General features: G+C 35.4%; 1 protein-coding gene and 1 long non-coding RNA gene across 5 annotated transcripts in view; one reads left to right on the top strand and one right to left on the bottom strand.

Moving 5' to 3' along the window:
* Positions 1–16,541, bottom strand: part of LOC113108221 (interleukin-1 receptor type 1-like) — a 72,000-nt gene that overhangs the window by 34,685 nt on the left and 20,774 nt on the right. The window lies entirely within an intron of this gene.
* On the top strand, positions 11,940–16,150 carry LOC113108222 (uncharacterized). Of its 3 annotated transcripts, none has more exons than XR_003292755.1 (4): positions 11,940–11,999; positions 12,247–12,447; positions 14,595–14,695; positions 15,993–16,150. It is a non-coding gene; the product is annotated as an uncharacterized LOC113108222 (long non-coding RNA). The 3 variants fall into 3 exon arrangements; XR_003292754.1 differs by having other exon boundaries at positions 12,247–12,458; XR_003292756.1 differs by lacking the exon at positions 14,595–14,695 and having other exon boundaries at positions 12,247–12,458.

Below are 16,541 nucleotides of genomic sequence, written 5' to 3'. Positions count from 1 at the left end.
GTTTTATGTCTATGCAATTACAAATAAAGGAACCTGAAAAGAAATGTTATGAGACAACATTAAAATTCATCTTTCTGATTTAGTGGATAGAACATGCTATCCACTTATAAAGAACACTATTTATATGTACCTATTTTATATTTTATTTTATATCTATTTAATGTACAGTACAGACCAAAAGTTTGGACACACCTTTTCATTCAAAGAGTTTTCTTTATTTTCATGATAATTGAAGATTCACATTGAAGGCATCAAAACTATGAATTAACAAATGTGAAATTATATATGGAATTATATACATAACAAAATATTGTGAAAAAAATGAAAATATGTCATATTCTAGGTTCTTCAAAGTGGCCACCTTTTGCTTTGATTACAGCTTTGCACACTCTTGGCATTCTCTTGATGACCTTCAAGAGGTAGTCACCTGAAATGGTCTTCCAACAGTCTTGAAGGAGTTCCCCGAGAGATGCTTAGCACTTGTTGGCATTTTGCCTTCTGTCTGCTGTCCAGCTCACCCCTAAACCATCTCGATTGGGTTCAGGTCCGGTGACTGTGGAGGCCAGGTCATCTGGCGCAGCACCCCATCACTCTCCTTCTTGCTCAAATAGCCCTTGATGCCTTCAGTGTGACTCTACAATTTTCATAGTCATGAAAATTAAGAAAACTCTTCTAATGAGAAGCTGTGTCCAAACTTTTGGTCTGTACTGTAAGTATATATGCATACATTTATTTGATGTATTAACAATGTAGAGATTAAAAATAACAGTACTACTTAACCAGTAGTACATGTATAAGTATACATAACTATAAGTAAGTTTTATAGTTCTCCATGACCTAATGTACAGAGAAATGTGTATTTATAAAAGTTGTTAAAGTAAACAAAACATTGTTTTTGTCTTTACATATCACCTAATTGAACTATTTTGATTTGCTGTGCACTATTTGTATAAACACTTTTAACGTATTAACAGTTAAGATACTATTTTATCATAAATTAAATATTGCAATTGATTTCGAATCACTATATTACTGTATTGTCTTATTACAATTATTTACAAAATTTTATTTCCTCAAGTACTGGGTATAGAATATATGACAAGAAATAGCTTATTATTGATATTATTTTGATCATGATATGACAATCTTTGTATTCTTGTCATTAATGGCCATTTCAGTTTGATGAAAAGATGCATTCATACGGACATAATTGCAAAGTTCATGGATCATACTGAAGCAAAATTACAGTGATTTATTTATTTTTTTTTTAGCACTCCCTTTTTGGCAGAACTGTGGTGTTTTTTGGTGTATGTTTAAAAGCCTGGATTTTACATTCCGCACATTTAGGTCAACTTGCAATCCCGCATCGCCATTTAATTAACTAGTATCTTCCTGATGCTTAAAATTCTACATTGTTTTAATAATTATTTTCTCATGACAGATTAATGAATGAATGGTCTATAAGAACCTAAAAAAAGTATTTGTCTGAGATCAAAGATGTATTTGGCACCTGACTGTCTGTGCACATTTTTTTATGAATTATGATCTTCCTGCTAGTAAATCTATCCATCTACCTCTCTTACTGTAACCATACGCTCATCTATACAGTGGTGGAAAAAATTATTAGAACACTATAATTGTCAGATGCTTTAAATTGTTTAAAGACAGTAATCTACAGTATGTCTTTATCTGTAGCTGTCAGTAGAAAATTTCAGCGTACAATCCAATCACCAAACACATGGCAGTTGCTTCAATGCATTTAGGGGTGTGGTCCTGGTCAAGACAATCTCCTGAACTCCAAACTGAATGTCAGAATGGGAAAGAAAGGTGATTTAAGCAATTTTGAGCGTGGCATGGTTGTTGGTGTCAGACGGGCCAGTCTGAGTATTTCACAATCTGCTCAGTTACTGGGATTTTCACGTTCAACCATTTCTAGGGTTTACAAAGAATGGGGTGAAAAGGGAAAAACATCCAGTATGCGGCTGTCCTGTGGGCGAAAATGCCTTGTTGATGCTAGAGGTCAGAGGAGAATGGGCCGACTGATTCAAGCTGATAGAAGAGCAACTTTGACTGAAATAACCACTCGTTACAACCGAGGTATGCAGCAAAGCATTTGTGAAGCCACAACGCACACAACCTTGAGGCGGATGGGCTACAACAGCAGAAGACCCCACCGGGTACCATTCATCTCCACTACAAATAGAAAAAATAGGCTACAATTTGCACGAGCTCACCAAAATTGGACGGTTGAAGACTGGAAAAATGTTGCCTGGTCTGATGAGTCTCGATTTCTGTTGAGACATTCAGATGGTAGAGTCAGAATTTGGCGTAAACAGAATGAGAACATGGATCCATCATGCCTTGTTACCACTGTGCAGGCTGGTGGTGTTGGTGTAATGGTGTGGGGGATGTTTTCTTGGCACACTTTAGGCCCCTTAGTGCCAATTGGGCATCGTTTAAATGCCACTGTCTACCTGAGCATTGTTTCTGACCATGTCCATCCCTTTATTACCACCATGTGCCCATCCTCTGATGGCTACTTCCAGCAGGATAATTCACCATATCACAAAGCTTGAATCATTTCAAATTGGTTTCTTGAACATGACAATGAGTTCACTGTACTAAAATGGCCCCAGAGTCACCAGATCTCAACCCAATAGAGCATCTTTGGTATGTGGTGGAACGGGAGCTTCGTGCCCTGGATGTGCATCCCACAAATCTCTATCAACTGTAAGATGCTATCCTATCAATATGGGCCAACATTTATAAAGAATGCTTTCAGCACCTTATTGAATCAATGCCACATAGAATTAAGGCAGTTCTGAAGATGGAAGGGGGTCAAACACAGTATTAGTATGGTGTTCCTAATAATCCTTTAGGTTAGTGTCTGTCTGTCGATACACTGGTCGGTCTGTCTGTCTGTCTGACCAAATGGTTAAAATAAAACTTTGATTTGTGATTGTGCCGATAATTAGTATGCAGTTAATACAGAAATGACTTTACATCAAATATTAAGTAGTATTTTGTATTAGGTCAATACAGATCAAAAGGTTTTATTATTTTTACTGTTTGTTCAATTGTCTATATTTCAATTTGATGATTTTAAGCTGAAATTACTATTAATATCTTAATAATGGAGTAATAAAAGAATGAATTACAGTTTATTTTTAACTTAATATGTTGTCACGCTGCCTGGTCTCTGTTTCCCTGAGTCTCCACTAGTGGTCTCACTTCCCCATAGGCACCTCACCGCAGGCACTACAATTCCCACAAAGCCTTGTCCCTTCATCACAGTAATTGCACTCCTGTCAATTGCACTCAGGTGTCTTCACTTGATAGTCATTACCCTGCCTATATTAACCGGTCTGTTTCTGTTTGTTTTCATGGAGTCCTTTCTTTCCGTCTACCCAGTTTCCTCGCCTTACGAGTTTCAAGTCCTGTTCCTGTTCCTGTTCCTATTCCTGTTTGTTTGTTTGGATGGATTTTTGGTTTTGACCCCTGCTTGTTGGATTCTGAATTTGGATTACACATTAAACTCACAGTGCGTTTGGATCTCTCGTCTCCTGTGTTTCCCTACATATGTTCAATATAATTAAAAATTAAGTTTACTTGTGACAATTTTTATTTCCACTAGATTCAGTGCAGCAACTGTGAAAAATGGTACCACTCTGTCTGTCTCGGAATGATTAAAAAAGAGGTACAAAAATGGAAGACGAGAAAGTGATTGTGTGTTTTCTAAAAGTAAAAAGTACTTTACAAGTGTAGGTGTTAAAATATATTGTTTACTCTTGAATGTTTTTTGTTGTTGTTTTTTGTTTTGATCAGCTCCTTATAAATGTTAAAATCAGTAAATTTTAAAATCAGGATAAATTTCTGATCAGTGTATAAATACCAGTTCAGTCAAAAAGGCTATTGTACTGTTGGCTGTTGTCGTTTCAAATTAGTTAACAGTATTAACAGGTTCATTCTGCATTACATAAATTTCATAATTGTCAGGATGTAAATAAGGTACAATTTGTAAATGCAACTACCTTATGCAACAGTAAGGATTAAATGTGAGGTTGTGTAAGTTGATCACTGTCTCCCTCTATTAACTGACACTGCTTTTACATCTCCCTGGTGGAAAATGCCATTACTAAATTAAAGTAGTAAAACAAAATGATTCAAGCTGCAATGACGAGCCCAAGTCACTAGGTGTGCATGCATTGATATTAACCATTTGGCAGTCTGGTTTTAAGGGTTACAGCAATGAAATGGTTAAACACCATGCACACAGACAACAAAATATAAACCTTTGATAATGGTTTACAATAAGGTTTAAAGGAACACTCCCCTTTTTTTGGAAATATTCTCATTCTCCAACTCCCCCAGAGTTAATACTGCAGTGATATCACTGCAATGGCTGCGCTCATGTTATGGCTGCACCGTTCCTTCATTATTACACCAGAATGAGTATAGTTTTTAATCATATTGCCCTAGAAAATCACAACTTTACATTTTCCACCGGTCTTAGTAAAAAATATAACTACAAAAGAGGAAAGTTTTAAATAGGAAAAATATCCATACTCTTTGGTCATTTCTGAATGCCATGCTGCTGGTCTCAAAACCTGATATCGGCTGAATGGATTCAAAAATGGTATAAACTGGGAGTTTGAGAATGAGCCTATTTCCAAAAAAGTGGAATGTTCCTTTAATATGTTAACAGTACTTAACTCTGCATGTTAACTTGAACAATATGTTTTATAGTATTAATTCTATAATTACATACTAAAAATACATTATTAACTTTCATTTGTGTATCTGTTAACATAAGTTAATGTACCGTGAATCAACATGAACACAAATAAATCAAGTAACATTAAAACATTAAAAGATTGATAAATATTGTTCATATTCAGTTAATGTATAGTAATGCATTAAATAGTGTTAACAAATTAGACCTATTTTTTAAATACTACCAAAACTTGTAATTATGTAAAGACGTTATTTAAATTATTTTAATGATCTAGTAGTGCAGAAATAATACTATACTTACAGTACATACTAATAATAAATGAATAAATACAAATAATGTGTTGCAAAAAAAAAAAAAAACTACTGAAAGTTAATGAATATAACTAAATAAAAATTTCTGTCGTAATGTTAAAGTATGTTTTGATCAGCCAGTATGTTGAATCAAAACTGTTAAAGAAAAGTCATTAAGGGGTAAAAATAAAGGTTGTGAAAAATGTCCACTGTCCCCCTCTATTGATTGACACTGGTTTCATGTCTGTGTCTCCCTGCTGTAGAAAGTTATTACAAAAAGAAGGTTAATTTTGGACATGCAATTCCCTTTTCTACCAGTAGGGGTAAAAAGAAAGGTTGTGAAAAATGTCCACTGTCCCCCTTTATTGATTGACAATTGTTTCATGTCTCTGTCTCACTGCTATAGAAAGTTATTACAAAAAGAAGGTTAAATTGGGACATGCAGTTCCCTAATCTACCACTTGGGGTAAAATGAAAGGTTGTGAAAAATGTCCACTGTCCCCCTCTATTGATTGACAGTGGTTTCATGTCTCTGTCTCCCTGCTGTAGAAAGTTATTACAAAAGGAAAGTTAGTTTTGGACATGTAATTCCCCTTTCTACCAGTAGGGGTAAAAAGAAAGGTTGTGAAAAATGTCCACTGTCCCCCTCTATTGATTGACAGTGGTTTCATGTCTCTGTCTCCCTGCTGTAGAAAGTTATTACAAAAATAAGGATAATTTTGGACATGCAATTCCATAATAAGCCACTTGGGGTAAAACGAAAGGTTGTGAAAAATGTCCACTGTCCCCCTCTATTGATTGACACGTGTTTCATGTCTCTGTCTCACTGCTATAGAAAGTTATTACAAAAAGAAGGTTAATTTTGGACATGCAATTCCCTTTTTTACCAGTAGGGGTAAAATTCAGAATTGTGAAAAATGTCCACTCTCTCCCTCTACTGATTGACACTGGTTTCATGTGTCTGTCTCACTGCTGTAGAAAGTTATTACAAAAAGAAGGTTTATTTTGGACATGCAATTCCCTTTTTTACCAGTAGGGGTAAAAAGAAAGGTTGTGAAAAATGTCCACTCTCTCCCGCTATTGATTGACACTGGTTTCATGTCTCTGTCTCCCTGCTGTAGAAAGTTATTACAAAAATAAGGATAATTTTGGACATGCAATTCCCTAATAAACCACTTGGGGTAAAAAGAAAGGTTGTGAAAAATGTCCACTGTCCCCTTCTATTGATTGACAGTGGTTTCATGTCTATGTCTCCCTGCTGTAGAAAGTTATTACAAAACGAAGGTTAATTTTGGACATGCAATTACCTTTTTTACCAGTAGGGGTAAAATGAAAGGTTGTGAAAAATGACAACTGTTGCCCTCTATTCATTGACACTGGTTTCATGTCTCTGTGTCCCTGCTGTAGAAAGTTATTACAAAAGGGTGGTTAAATTTGGACATGCAATTCCTTTATCAGCCACTTGGGGTAAAATTAAAGGATGTGAAAAATGTCCACTGTCCGCCACTATTGATTGACACTCGTTTCATGTCTCTGTCTCCCTGCTGTAGAAAGTTATTACAAAAATAAGGATAATTTTGGACATGCAATTCCCTAATAAGCCACTTGGGGTAAAACGAAAGGTTGTGAAAAATGTCCACTCTCCCCCTCTATTGATTGACACTGGTTTCGTGTCTATGTCTCCCTGCTGTAGAAAGTTATTACAAAAAGAATGTCAATTTTGGACATGCAATTCCCTTTTCTACCAGTAGGGGTAAAAAGAAAGGTTGTGAAAAATGTCCACTGTCCATTTCTATTGATTGACAGTGGTTTCATGTCTCTGTCTCCCTGCTGTAGAAAGTTATTACAAAAAGAAGGTTAATTTTGGACATGCAATTCCCTTTTCTACCAGTAGGGGTAAAATTCAGAATTGTGAAAAATGTCCACTCTCTCCCTCTACTGATTGACACTGGTTTCATGTGTCTGTCTCACTGCTGTAGAAAGTTATTACAAAAAGAAGGTTTATTTTGGACATGCAATTCCCTTTTTTACCAGTAGGGGTAAAAAGAAAGGTTGTGAAAAATGTCCACTCTCTCCCGCTATTGATTGACACTGGTTTCATGTCTCTGTCTCCCTGCTGTAGAAAGTTATTACAAAAATAAGGATAATTTTGGACATGCAATTCCCTAATAAACCACTTGGGGTAAAAAGAAAGGTTGTGAAAAATGTCCACCCTCCCCTCTATTGATTGACACTGGTTTCGTGTCTATGTCTCCCTGCTGTAGAAAGTTATTACAAAAAGAATGTCAATTTTGGACATGCAATTCCCTATTCTACCAGTAGGGGTAAAAAGAAAGGTTGTGAAAAATGTCCACTGTCCCCTTCTATTGATTGACAGTGGTTTCATGTCTCTGTCTCCCTGCTGTAGAAAGTTATTACAAAACGAAGGTTAATTTTGGACATGCAATTACCTTTTTTACCAGTAGGGGTAAAATGAAAGGTTGTGAAAAATGACAACTGTTGCCCTCTATTCATTGACACTGGTTTCATGTCTCTGTGTCCCTGCTGTAGAAAGTTATTACAAAAAGGTGGTTAAATTTGGACATGCAATTCCTTTATCAGCCACTTGGGGTAAAATTAAAGGATGTGAAAAATGTCCACTGTCCGCCACTATTGATTGACACTCGTTTCATGTCTCTGTCTCCCTGCTGTAGAAAGTTATTACAAAAATAAGGATAATTTTGGACATGCAATTCCCTAATAAGCCACTTGGGGTAAAACGAAAGGTTGTGAAAAATGTCCACTCTCCCCCTCTACTGATTGACACTGGTTTCGTGTCTATGTCTCCCTGCTGTAGAAAGTTATCACAAAAAGAATGTCAATTTTGGACATGCAATTCCCTATTCTACCAGTAGGGGTAAAAAGAAAGGTTGTGAAAAATGACAACTGTCCCCTTCTATTGATTGACAGTGGTTTCATGTCTCTGTCTCCCTGCTGTAGAAAGTTATTACAAAACGAAGGTTAATTTTGGACATGCAATTACCTTTTTTACCAGTAGGGGTAAAATGAAAGGTTGTGAAAAATGAAAACTGTTGCCCTCTATTCATTGACACTGGTTTTATGTCTCTGTGTCCCTGCTGTAGAAAGTTATTACAAAAAGGTGGTTAAATTTGGACATGCAATTCCTTTATCAGCCACTTGGGGTAAAATTAAAGGATGTGAAAAATGTCCACTGTCCGCCACTATTGATTGACACTCGTTTCATGTCTCTGTCTCCCTGCTGTAGAAAGTTATTACAAAAATAAGGATAATTTTGGACATGCAATTCCCTAATAAGCCACTTGGGGTAAAACGAAAGGTTGTGAAAAATGTCCACTCTCCCCCTCTACTGATTGACACTGGTTTCGTGTCTATGTCTCCCTGCTGTAGAAAGTTATTACAAAAAGAATGTCAATTTTGGACATGCAATTCCCTTTTCTACCAGTAGGGGTTAAATGAAAGGTTGTGAAAAATGACAACTGTCGCCCTCTATTCATTGACACTGGTTTCATGTCTCTGTGTCCCTGCTGTAGAAAGTTATTACAAAAAGAATGTCAATTTTGGACATGCAATTCCCTTTTCTACCAGTAGTGTTAAAAAGAAAGGTTGTTAAAAATGTCCACTGTCCCCCACTATTGATTGACACTGGTTTCATGTCTATATGCCCTTTATCTAAAAAGCTATTACAAAAACACCTACTGAGCTATAGCAAAAAACGAAGAAAGTTTGCACTTTCCCCACGGTCCCTAACTGAAGGCTCTGCTGAGAGCGTTCTCTCCCGGCTTTTTGCACATTGCCACGGCTTGCACGGGGCCGTGCTTATTATATCGAGGGAAAATATAGAAAAAGAAGGATGTGAAACATGATCAGCTTTGCCCTTTTGGCGGTCACACTGCTTAGATTTTTTTAGGGCAATTCGCTTTGGAGTTATTGGAGTTTACCGCTGAATGTGTCACGAATATCGAAAACAAAACCAACTTGACCCCGCTCTTGTTATTGACATGTTTCAATTACATTTATTTTATAGAAACGGTTTAGTTTCTTCGAAAAAGTCTGTTAGCATCTTAGCAGTTTTCAGGTAGGCTATATAGATTGAGCTCTTGTTGATGAAACTCTGGGCTTTTAATCAAATCTTCGTGTGTGTATGAGATATTTTGATGGCACTTTGAATGTTTTGCTGGTGATTTGTCAGTATGTTATTGGAAAAGGCTGATTTACTGAATCGATGACCAGTGGTGGACGAAGTACACAAATCAAGTACTTGAGTAAAAGTACAGATACATATGGTAAAATATTACTCCAGTAAAAGTAAAAGTACTCCTTTTTCAATTTTACTCAAGTGAAAGTACAAAAGTACTCAATTTTTTATGTACTTAAGTAAAAAAGTACTGCAAGATAGATGTTTGCAATTTTATATAGGCTACTTAATTTAATATTAGCACATTTTTTTTTATAATCCTACTGCTCAAAATACCTTGGATTTTTTCCAAAATAACCACTATATGGAGTCAAGATATTTTTGTTGTTGATATGGACTACGCTGATGAGAGTAATGTTCACTGTGAAGCTTACACTATGATGTACCTGAGAGAAAACAGAGATGACCATCTGATTTTCACCAGTAAGAAAAAAGTATTTTAAAGTTAGTTGTTTTACAGAACATCAAAGTTACAGTACAGACCAAAAGTTTGGACACACCTTCTCATTCAAAGAGTTTCCTTTATTTTCATGACTATGAAGATTGTAGAGTCACACTGAAGGCATCAAGGGCTATTTGACCAAGAAGGAGAGTGATGGGGTGCTGCGCCAGATGACCTGGCCTCCACAGTCACCGGACCTGAACCCAATCCAGATGGTTTAGGGGTGAGCTGGACCGCAGACTGAAGGCAAAAGGGCCAACAAGTGCTAAGCATCTCTCGGGGAACTCCTTCAAGACTGTTGGAAGACCATTTCAGGTGACTAGCTCTTGAAGCTCATCAAGAGAAAGCCAAAGTGTGCAAAGCAGTAATCAAAGCAAAAGCTGGCTACTTTGAAGAACCTACAATATGACATATTTTCAGCTTCACACTTTTTTGTTATGTATATAATTCCATATATAATTCCACATGTGTTAATTCATAGTTTTGATGCCTTCAGTGTGAATCTACTATTTTCATAGTCATGAAAATAAAGAAAACTCTGTGAATGAGAAGGTGTGTCCAAACTTTTGGTCTGTACTGTATGACTTGATAATAAGGCCTGAAGTTAGGAAGAACATTTTATGGAAAAAAATAATAAAACAAACTTCATAATGATTTTTTCCTTCTCAAAACACCCCTAGCCAAACGGGGTGCATCTCTTCCCACTGATAATTACTGTAGATACCATGTTCTGAACATCACATCCTTTCTTTTCTAACCAGATGTAATCTATATATATATATGTGTGTGTGTGTGTGTGTGTGTGTGTGTGTGTGTGTGTGTGTGTGTGTGTGTGTGTGTGTGTGGCTGAATAAAAATATTTGGACATTATAAAAATTACATCAACTTAGCACTAACAAGCTTGTTAGCTAGACAGTTAGCATCAGCTAACAATATTTATTTAACTTATTTTCAGTACGATGAACATTCATGTCTGTCTACTCGTCTAGTTAATCCAAACAATATACATATGTATAACGTTACTGTCGATAAACAATATAAAAACAGACGTAACATAGGACATTTTAATAAAACTGTTAACATTACGGCAGCGGTGAATTTGAACGTGCATTAGTTATTGTATTTAATCTGTGTTATTTTATGTTTTTTTGTTTTGTTTTGTTGTTGTTGTTTTTTACGTACAATTGATGTGTCTGCATCGTCTGCACTCGAGCATTTCAGTGGGCTTAAATAGATCACTCTTTACAACGGATTTAGTTCCCAAACAACTGACAGTTTTGACCTAAATATGATTTTCAGTTACAATAATTAATTCAAAATTTCGACATAACTTACTTTTAGCAACATCAGACGCACGCGCGCTCACAAGATCTCCCGGTTCTTACTTCTGGAGACTCACACGAAACGGCTCATTTGAATCAGTGAGTGGTCGACTCCAGAACAGCTGCAATCGGATCATTCTAATTCGTAAACGAATCGTTTGGTGCGATTCGCGATCCGATTTAAAAGTATATTTTGAAAAGACTTAGTTCGTTCATGATGAATCAGACACCGCTTCTGCGTGTCGGAGCACGTGATATATTATAGGGAGTAACGATATGTTTTATGAAATGTAGTGAAGTAAAAAGTACGATTTTATGCTTTGGAATGTAGTGAAGTAAAAGTAAAAGTTGCTCTAAATAAAACTACTCTAGTAAAGTACAGATACTTGAAAAATGTACTTAAGTACAGTAACGAAGTAAAGCTACTCCGTTACTGTCCACCACTGTCGATGACGCCACTTACAGTGAGAGTGTAATCGGCTGAAATCAAGTTCACATTAGTTTCGATATTTCATTATAAATAGATATTAATACAAATTGTTCTGTGATTTCAGGAGGACAGAAAGAAACTCTACAGAACAGAAGTGAAGCTCCAAGATTTCAACATTTCTGAAGGGAGATTCTGACTTAGAAATACAGGTGACCTGAAGAAGCTCATGAAAAACATGAATATGCCTTTTTCAGAATACATTTCACCAATTTTAAGAAGTCCCTGACATCATAACGTAAGTCACACTCAACCTAAAACTAAAAATATAGATTGTGTTATTTTAAGATTATATTTTTAGTAGTAGAATATGTATATTACATGTTATTATAATTGTTATATATTATTCTGTCTTTTATCTCCATTTCACCTCTACTCTAGCTTGTTTCCTTCTAATGAACCTGGAACTGCAGAGTAAATATTGTTGACTCTGTGTCAGATTGCTTGTTTTGTTCCTGGACTCTTCAGTGATGATGAGCAGAGTCTGAGTGAACCTGCTGTCAGACAGTAAGTACCGTGAGGTTTCAGTCAGGGCCTTCAGTAAACAACTGTTAGATACCTGTACACATCTTACACATCTCTGTTACAGCTAACGCAGCCGAATGTGTAAAGGTGCGGTCACACTAGCCTTTGAACGTGCAAAATTATTTCGGACGCCGCTGCGAATATGAGCGGGAGCAAGATATAACGGTTTCCCCTTATCACAACATGGGTTAATCTGTGTACAATTGTTTAATTATGTCATCCTGGTTAGGGTTGGCCTGATTGACGATGTCATCGTCCATTGCCGATGGCTGATAGACATCACGATGCTGCGCCGGCAAACAGCATCATCAGCTCCAGTATCTCGCCCATGCATCTGTTGTCATGCGACAGAGAAGTCGCGTTCTATAGACAGTTTCTATAGACAGTTGTGAACGTGCTGACAGCTGGTTGCCCAGGCTATGGATTAAAGGTAATACTGTTGTAAGTAGTGTTCATTTTCTCCTAAATACCGATCATTTCGCTTCATTAGACCTCAATGTATCACCAGTAGCCAACGGTATTGATTTGGTCCTTTTTTTTTCTGGACATCCACACAGCACCACAGTATTATCAACTAGAGATCAACCGATAGTGGATTTTTCCAATACTGATAGCTTTTAAACCAATAGTTTTTAAAATGAATACTGAACAAAATGGATACTGAATGAGAGCAGCGGTCTGCGGTCGCGCTGTGGGTTCCCGGGTTTGTGTCCATTCTCGGACCATTCCATGTATTTCAACTGTAGAAAAGGTTGTTCTGAGCCGAAACTGACTTCTTTCATATTTGTCGACCAATATACAGAAAACTACATCAGTATATCATCATAAACACAAACGTTTTTGTCTTACATGAATGTAAACAGATGAGAAAGAAAACACACACGTACAGTATTTTTGTTTAAAGAGACAACAGCCTAATAAACGCGCTGTCTGTCATTCATGTTAATCAAAGAACAAAAGAAACAAAAGAAAATCATTCACTGATCTCGACTGAATATATTTGATAACTTTAATTGATTAATCTTTATTTTATTTATAAAAAGAAAACTATGCAGTGTTTTTTAAACTTTTAATTACAGTTTCTGTACCTGAAATTTTGTTTAGTTGTATTTAGGATATTGCTAATTGATTTGTTTGTTCATATCTTACTACTGACTGGTTACTTGTCTTTAACACTTTAATATTTTTATTAATTAATTGTTTTTGTTATGGTATTTTTTTTTTTTTTAAGCACAGGCAAATTTCCTCTTGCAGTGTTTTGTAAGCTGCTGATTTTTGCTCATGTTATTCAGCTGTAACAGAATGCTTTGTAAAAAGACAGAAACATGTTTGACATCTAAATGTTTGACTTAATTTTTTTATATTGGATTTTTTATCTTATTGGAATCGAAACTAGGAATCGATAAGCTGCTATTTTAGAACAGTGCATGATTATCTAATCATGTGCAGCTTCTTTGAGAAGTCACAGTTATCACACACACCGGATGCGTCACATTCAATTCAAGCAGCGGTCTAAGCTGTTTATTTAATCACCAAACGGACATAAGTTTGCTTCAGGAATGAACTATGTGGCATATGTGTTTAAAGTTCAGTGTTAAAAAAAAAAGAGCAAACGGAAAGAAAACGCGCAATCTGTATTACAGCTTTCTATATGAAGCATACAGACTGTATTAGAGCCACAGAAAGACGAACGTTTTGCTGTAAAATGCACAATACATAATTTATAGCCTAGGGTGAAGTCATTATGTAAATTTACAATGATTTGAGATTAATATAATGTTATTTAATAGAAAACTATGTGAACGGCTGCATCACGGAAAATTATCTCCATGGATTTTGCAGATAACCGATAGTTCTACAAATCAACTATCGGTGCCGATTAACCAGCAAAACCAATGAATCGGTCGACCTCTGTTATAACAATGTGCATGATACAATACTCATCAAATAATAAAGAACTCTTTTCATGTCCCTTGACTCAGATTAAAAAGTAATCACGGCCAACAAAATAACTTGTGCTTGGTGTTAACTGTTAGCCACTCATAGCACTCGTAGTTGCAATCTTTGAAATGGTGCATAAAAATGTTGCTGGCCTTCAGTTTAGGTTTAGGTCTTCCTTTCTCAGTTGTAGGTCTTCATTTCTCAGTTATTCTCTTTTTTTCTGCAAAATAGCACTTTAAAAAAGCATTTTAGTAGATTTGCAACCAGGTCTGTAGGCTGTATTTTCTTTTCATTTAATTTCACTTTCGTACTTTGGAAATCCCTGACTAAAAGGGCAGTCTAACGCTGGGGTAGCACTGGGCACGTCTCTAGACCCAGAGGGTGTGCTGTCATTGAATGTCAAAATTTTGATTGGCTGATGATTCTGTCACTAATGCTTGTAACAAATCAGATGTGACTTCTTTCATCAAAAGGGTAGCACAATCTGTAGTGCTGGCCATAGACTTTTTGTAATGTAGGATATTCCAGGTCAACCTCAACTAAACTAATCACAAGCAATTTGTGAACATTACACAAATGTAAATGATAACTAAATAGTCTTTAAAAGCTTTTTTCACACAATTTTGTTTTTTATAGGGCCCACCGCTGCTGTCAGGCAACATCTCCAAGATGCTAGAAACTGCAGGACCAATAAGTACAATCTTGAACATACACAACTGTATCATAAGTTTGGGAAGGTATGGTTTTTTGTGTTTTTGAAAGTCTTTTATGGCAACCACAGTTTAATTTATGAAATGAATACAATTCACTACAATTTAAAATAATAGTTTTCTATTTGAATATATTTAGAGAAGTAATTTATTCCTGTGATGGTAAAGCTGTATTTTCAGCATCATTACTCCTGTCTTCAGTGTCACATGATCTTCAGAAATCATTCTTATATTCTGATTTGCTTCTGAAGAAACATTTCTGACTATTATCAGTGTTGAAAACCGCTGTGTTCCTTCATTTTTTCAGGATTCTTTGATGAATAAAGTTTTAAAACAGTACAGTGTTTGAAACAGAAATGTCTATTTTAACTTTTGATAATTGATAAGACAGTGATAATAATTGAAAATATTTATTGAGCAGCAAATCAGAATGATTTCTGAAGGATCATGTGACACTGAAGACTGGAGTAATAAAAATTAGCTTAGATCACAGAAATAAATTACATTTCACAATATATTCACGTAGAAAACTGTTGTTAAATTGTAATATTTCACAATATTACAGTTTTTTTACTTGCTTTTGATCAAATAAAGGCAGCCTTGGTGAGCAGAAGAGACTTTTCTCAAAGACGTAAAAAGAAAATCGTACTGACCCCAAACATTTAACGGTAGTATAAATTACAAATATAATGTTCCACCTACTGAAATGTATATTCCATTCTAAAGAGATGCCTGTTCCACAAATATTACATTTACAGTGATCACGTGAAACACTGATCAATAAACTGATTTTTGAGAGCATTAGTGGCAGTGTGTCGATTTTTGTTTATTGATTGGTGAATTGGAAGTGGATGTGCGTTTATTAAACCTACTTGTGATTAAATCAGATATATATATATATATATATATATATATATATATATATATATATATATATATATATATATATATATATATATATATATATATATATATATATATAGCAAAATAAGCTCAAATTGAGGCAGCAGCATCTATGGTGCATGGCCTGTAGTGAGGTCACTAAATTCTAACACCAAGAATTTATCAAAGTCCACTAAAGGAAGCCAAACCTATTGGTATTTTACTTTGAAAATAGCCTTCCTAATAATATTTGGGGCTCGGACACACTTTTTTGTTGTTGTTTAAATTAAATTAAAATACATAGTTTAGTATTCACACAACACATCTAATAACCATGCACTCCAGTTATATATGATTAAATAAATAATATTTTGTCTGAAATAATATGAACAGCAGCAGCAATTCTAAACTTTCTCCTTTTTATTTCCTGTTTCTATCTCAGGATGGCCATCCCAAGGTTTCTAGAGATTACAGCAGCTCCAGACTGAATCCAAACTCACTTTTGAAGACTTCAGATGACACCAACGCTCACAAAGACTACAGACGACAACTGTACATGAACACACAAAACATTGGACACACAAAACAAATATTATCCTTATTTTGACTATAAGGGTAAATTTGATGATTTTCAAACTGCTTTATTGTAACGTCTCTTATATCTGTAAATGAACAATATTTACTCTCTGAGTTATGTGGACCTACATGTCCCCTTTTATTTGTAAGCATCACTTTAAAAATGTTGAAAGATAATGTTAATGTTAACTGAATACCAAACTAGAGACATGTTTAGTAAGATTTTATCAGAAAATGTTTTTGAACTTTTATCATGCAATTTAAAACATTTTAATTGCTTAATTAGTATTGTTTGCCTGGTTTTATTTTGTGTTTATGTAACTCTTTTTAAAAAGTTCTTGGCATAAAGTTCGCATGCGATGCTGACAGCACTGAACACATGACTTTTTATTATGAACTAGATGGTCTTCCCAGT

This window comes from Carassius auratus, chromosome 9 (genome assembly GCF_003368295.1).
Source record: "Carassius auratus strain Wakin chromosome 9, ASM336829v1, whole genome shotgun sequence".
In the NCBI taxonomy this organism is placed as follows: Eukaryota; Metazoa; Chordata; class Actinopteri; order Cypriniformes; family Cyprinidae; genus Carassius; species Carassius auratus.
This window is presented reverse-complemented; position numbering and strand designations above follow the sequence as displayed.